The following is a 6,000-nucleotide window of genomic DNA, read 5'->3' as shown; positions in this document are numbered from 1 at the left end:
TTTTCTTTGAATTTATTTTTTGTTCATTTGATTACTATGTGTCTTGGTGTGTGTTTCCTATGGTTTATCCTGTATGGGACTCTCTGTGCTTCCTGGACTTGGGTGACTATTTCCTTTCCCATGTTTTTCCCTTGCTGCTTTTAATAGTTTTCTTTGAAGTTAATTTTTGTTAGTTTGATTAATATGTGTCTTGGCGTGTTTCTGCGTGGATTTATCCTGTATGGGACTGTCTGAGCTTCCTGCACTTGATTATTTCTTTTCCCATGTTAGGGAAGTTTTCAACTATAATCTCTTCAAATATTTTCTCAGACCCTTTCTTTTTCTCTTCTTCTTCTGGGACCCCTATAGTTCGAATGTTGATGTGTTTAGTGTTGTCCCAGAGGTCTCTGAGATTTTCTTCAGTTGTTTTCATTCTTTTTCTTTATTCTGTTTCTTTGCAGTTATTTCCACCATTTTGTCTTCCAGCTCACTTATTCGTTCTTCTGCCTCTGTTTTTCTGTTATTGATTCATTCTAGTGTATTTTTTATTTCAGTTATTGTGTTGTTCATCTGTTTGCTTGTTCTTTAGTTCTTCTAGATCTTTGTTAAACATTTCTTGTATTATCTCAATCTGTGCCTCCATTCTGTTTCCGAGATTCTGGATCATCTTTACTATCATTACTCTGAATTCTTTTTCAGGTAGATTGCCTATTTCCTGTTCATTTATTTGGTCTTGTAGGTTTTTACCTTGCTCCTTCATCTGTCACATATTTTTTTGCCGTCTCTTTTTTAAAATTTTTTTAATGAGTGGGATTGTTTTCCTGTCTTACTGGTTGTTTGGCCTGAGGCTTCCAACACTGGAGTTTGTAGGCTGTTCGGTAGAGCTGGGTCTTGGTGCTGCGATGAGGAACTCTGTGAGACCTCACTCCGATGAATATTCCCTGGGGTCTGAGGTTCTCTGTTAGTCCAGTGGTTCCAACTTGGAGCTCCCACCGCGAAAGCTTCAGCATGACCCCAGGCTCGTGAACCAAGATCCTGCAAGCCATGTGGGGCGGCAAGGAAAAGAAAAGAAAAGAAAGAACAATAACTACGTAAAAAATAAAATTAGACTAGGAAACTAACAGATATGTTAGGATGAATATAAAAATAAAAATATAGATGAATCAATGACCGGAAGGTACATCAGTACCATGGTAGTAAAAAAGAGGAGGAACTAAAAGAAAAAACAAAAAAGGGGGAGGAAGGCCTTGGCTGTGGGGGGCGGGGCCTAAGCAAGGGTGAGGTTTGGGTAGTGGGCGGGGCCAATGCTCAGGACCCACAGGGCTGGAAAAGGCCCTGGGGGCTGTGGAGGGTGGGGCTTAGGCTCAAGGAACAGAAGGGGCCCAGGCGTGCCCTCACCCCTGGTCTCAGAGGGCAGGGGACCTCATCATGGAGCTCAGCAGGCTCCCCGTGTCTGAGTGGGCGGGGCAATCACCCTCCACTCCTCTGCCGCTCCTCCTGGAGGGCCCCTCCCGCCTGCCTCTCCTGATCCCCCTGGCCACCCTCCTATGCCCCCAGGACCCACGCAACCTGGATGGGGCTCTGAAGGGGGGTACCAGCTTGGGAGCTCAGCAGGCTCCCTGGCCTGAGTGGGCCAGGCAATTGCCCTCTGCTCGTCTCCCACTCTTCCTGGAGAGTCCCTCCCAGAGAGTCCCTCCCACCTGAGTCTCCTGATCTTCCCAGCCTCAGGGGCATAGATCCTGTCTGGCCTCCACTTCTCCTCCTCCCTCAGTCCCCCTACGTCCTACCAGTTCATTGTGGGGTTCCTTCCATCTCCTTGGGGGTCAGAGTCCCCCACCAGCGGCCAAAAGGCACCCTAGTTGGGGGGAGAGGCTAACTTGGTGTCTTCCCACACCACCGTCTTGACTCCACCTCTAGACCTGCTCACTGTTTTTAAGGACAATCTCTAACTTCTGATATTTCTAAACAAGACTCATTTGAAAAATACCTGTCATTTCTCATGGACTTAATGAAACTTTTTGCTTTTTTTTTTTTTGCTGTATGCGGCCCTCTCACTGTTGTGGCCTCTCCCGTTGCGGAGCACAGGCTCTGGACGTGCAGGCTCAGCGGCCATGGCTCACGGGCCCAGCCGCTCTGCGGCCTGTGGGATCTTCCCGGACCAGGGCACGAACACGTGTCCCCTGCATCGGCAGGCGGACTCTCAACCACTGCGCCACCAGGGAAGCCCAGCTTTATGCTTTTATATCTGTCATTTCTCATGGGCTTAATAAAACTTTATGCTTTTTCAGCTGTGTAAAAGTTTAGAAAATTGATTCATTTTTTTCTTGCTTGATTCAACTATGTTAAAGACAGTCATCAGAGATGATGTTAATTTTTGCCTTTGTGTCTTATCTTCTTCAGTGTTTTTTAAACTTGCCAAACAAGGAACTTCCCTGGTGGTCCAGTGGTAAAGAATCTGCCTTCCAGCGCAGGGGACGTGGGTTCAATCCCTGGTCAGGGAACTAAGATCCCGCATGCAGTGTGTCAACTAAGCTCTTGCACCTCAATGAGAGAGCCTGCATGCTGCAACGAAAGATCCCACATGCCTCAGCGAAGATCCTGCATGCCGCAACTAAGACCCGATGCAGCCGAAAAATAACCCCCCAGAAAACTTGCCAAACAAGGACACAGGTAGGTTCACTTATTGAATATTTGTTATGATCAGTATGAAAACGCTGATTTATAATTATTTCTGTTTGGTACAATTCTAGGTATAAAAGTAAAAAGATGTAAGAAAGGCAAAAGTAAAAAGCTATATAAAAAACAGAAAAACAAGGAGCACATAAAATTATTTTTAGAATTAAATCACAGCTGCTTTTACTTTAGTAAGATTTTTTCAACTTTTAAATTGGAATATTTTCAGTAATTCAGAAGTCTTGGAAGAATGGTATAAGTAACAGCATATATTAATAGCTTTTACCTCAGTTTACTGATTGTTAAATATTGTTAATATTTTCTAACAATCTAAAAAGTTACATCTTTTATTTGAGTAGTTGAGAATTATATCTTGTTTCTGTTTTTTTTTTTTTTTCTGGTAGTTTGCTTCTTGGTGATTAGGTACAGAGACAAAAAGACCCTATGATAGAATCATCCCCTCACTTTCATCAGTGCCTACCTCGTGGTATCTGCTACTTGTGAGCCATTCATTTAGGGCATGGGTTCTCTTGGATCATAGCAAGGGGTGAAGAGGGGAAATAAGTGAATATTCTCTCTATAAGGTGTCTCCCTCCCCTCCCCCTCCTCTTTTTGATGAGTACTTACTGGTCTGAAGAATTAACCATGCGCATCGAAGCAGGGTGAATTCAATTTTCTTTTCTTCTTATCAAGTGAAGAAAGGTCAGTCTTTCTAGGTTTTTCTAGTGTAGTGTATCATCCATCAGAAAGTTTGCTATGATTTTGGATTCTGTTACATTTCCCACAAACCTGTCTTCAGAGTTAATAGTTTATAGAACTCTCGTTCAGATAAGAAGGATTGGCGCTGGAGGATTTATGATATCTAACCTAATTTTCCATCACCATACCTTGACCTTGGCTTTATAAGTTGTAGCCCATACAAAGCAATCGATTGCTACCCGATAGAGGCAAATGACCCTCTTTAACTCTAGGGCAATAGCTAATAAGGTCTTGATAATTGTGATTTATCCACTGTCAGCGGTGATTGCATGTGCCTCTCTGAAGCTGCCCTGAATTGATGGATGCAACCTGTATGACAGGAAGCCAGTTCCAGAGGCTTTCTCCTTTTATCCTTAGCATTGCCAGGGCTCCTAGAATGGGACTGATGAAGTCATTTTTCTTTCATTGTGGTTTTTTATAATGAAATATGGTAAAAATTCATCTTCTCTCGAGCATGCCATTTTTCCCTTGTCAGATCTACAGTCTTTCCTTGACTGAACCCATTTGTTATCTACAAAAGCAGTGGCCTTGCACTTCCCTTTCGATTCAAGGAGCTCTGGGTTGGCCAAGAGGTGTTTTCTTCTATAAATTTAGTAGTAGGTCAGCTCTTTCCTTAGCCAAGACATTTGGTTTCCCTTTTAATGAATTTGAGAGAAAAAGAAATATCTGTTATTGGTGACCCTCTGGAATACTTCAAACTGTCTCATCCTTCAGGCATCATTGACCAACACCCTAGGCAGTAGCAAAACCCTGTGTTAGGAGAAACCAAAACTAATTTTTCTGTATGTCCCAGGATTGAAAGATACCTTAGTCATTAGTAAAAATGAGGATGTGGTAATCTGGATCCCTCTTGTTTAAAGACGTCATCACATACGAATTTGAGGAACACTCAGAGTCAAGCTCTTTGTGCTTCTGGCTTGTCTGAAGTGAAAGCCTGTTGGCATGTTCTTTAAAACATTGAATCATGGGTAATACTGGATTTACTATTATCAGTAAAACAAGAAAGTAGCTGGGGCAAGAAGAGAAGATCTTATATCCTGATGTTCAGCCCTGCCACAATGATACATTTTATATATTTTTTCCACTGGCTTTTGCTGGGTAGTATTTGATTTCAGTTCAGTTTGCATCTGAACTCCTATTTGCTTTTGTGTTTGTCCAGATTTATTAAATAAAAGTATGTTAAGCATTTCTTGGGCACAGGAAAATGAAGACTCCTTCAAGCTTCCTCAGGCCCTTTCTTCAGTATACCCCACCTTCCACATTATTATAATTGTCTGTTATGACACAGACCGCTAGTTCCCCTCAATATCCATTTTCTCTTTCTTCTGTACAGATAGAATTTCTTTTTTTTCTTTTTTAAAAATTAGTTATCTATTTTATACATATTAGTGTATATATGTCAATTCCAGTCTCCCAATTCATCCCACCCGACCCCGCTTTCACATCTTGGCGTCCATATGTTTGTTCTCTACATCTGTGTCTCTATTTCTGCCTTGCAAGCCGGTTCAAGTACAGACAGAATTTCTAGTTTTTAGCTGGGTGCATGGTTGCCCTGAGAATAAAGGCTACATTTCCCTGTACCCTTTGCAGCTAGTTGTGGCCATATGACTCTATTCTGGTCATTTGGGATGTGAGGGAAAGTAATGTGTATAGCTTCCAGAAAGAAGGACATGCCCTTTCTTTTTCTCTTCTTTTACTGTGCTGAGTAGAATGTAAACATGACAGCAGGTCATCTTAGAGCTTGTGGACAATGGCAACCCTCAAATGATGGTAGTGCAACAAGGTAGAAAGAGCCTTGGTCCCTGGACAACCCCATGGAATAGAGCAGATCTGTCAGCCCTACACTATTTTTTTTTTTTTTTTTAGTCCTACACTTTTATCTGGGCTGTTTCATGAGAGAGAGAGAAATCTTATTTAACTCACTGCAATTTTGGGTCTCTGCTTCATGCATCCGAACCTGTATTCTAATTAAAAACCTATTGTCTGGGGACTTCCCTGGTGGTCCATTGGGTAAGACTCTGTGCTCCCAATGCTGGGGGCCTGAGTTCGATCCCTGGTCAGGGAATTAGATCCTGCATGCCGCAACTAAGAGTCTGCATGCTGCAACTAAGAAGTCCGCATGCTGCAACCAAGACCCAGCGCAGCCTAAATAAATAAATAAGTAAGTAAGTAAATATTAAAAAAAAAGTGCTAAAAGATTTCTCAAAAAAAAAAAAAAGAACCCCCCCCACCAAACCTATTGTTGCCTTTCCCAGTGGACTGAAGCTCCTTGGGGATAGGCACTATGTTCTGGTCACCATTTGTGTTCAGCTAGTTCAGGACTAATTGGTTGGCTCTGGAGGTGGAACTGGAAACAGATTAGTTTTTTTCCTCCAAATGAAAGGACATTTTTAATGAGACACAATTACGTAGGGTACAAGTAAAACACAAGTAAACTTTTCTGCTGCCTCTTGCCTTCCTCGACTCAGTGGGGAGGGAAGGGGAAGGTCCCTAGGCAGAAAGGCAGGATTAGAAATAACCGGGCTTTGTCTAGTATCCATGGTCCACTAGGATGTCGCCACCCTCCCCTCTCTACTGTTGGTATGGTTG

This window comes from Globicephala melas, chromosome 2 (genome assembly GCF_963455315.2).
Source record: "Globicephala melas chromosome 2, mGloMel1.2, whole genome shotgun sequence".
NCBI classification, from domain to species: domain Eukaryota; kingdom Metazoa; phylum Chordata; class Mammalia; order Artiodactyla; family Delphinidae; genus Globicephala; species Globicephala melas.
The sequence above is the reverse complement of the archived record's forward strand: the minus strand, read 5'-3'. Positions refer to the sequence as shown.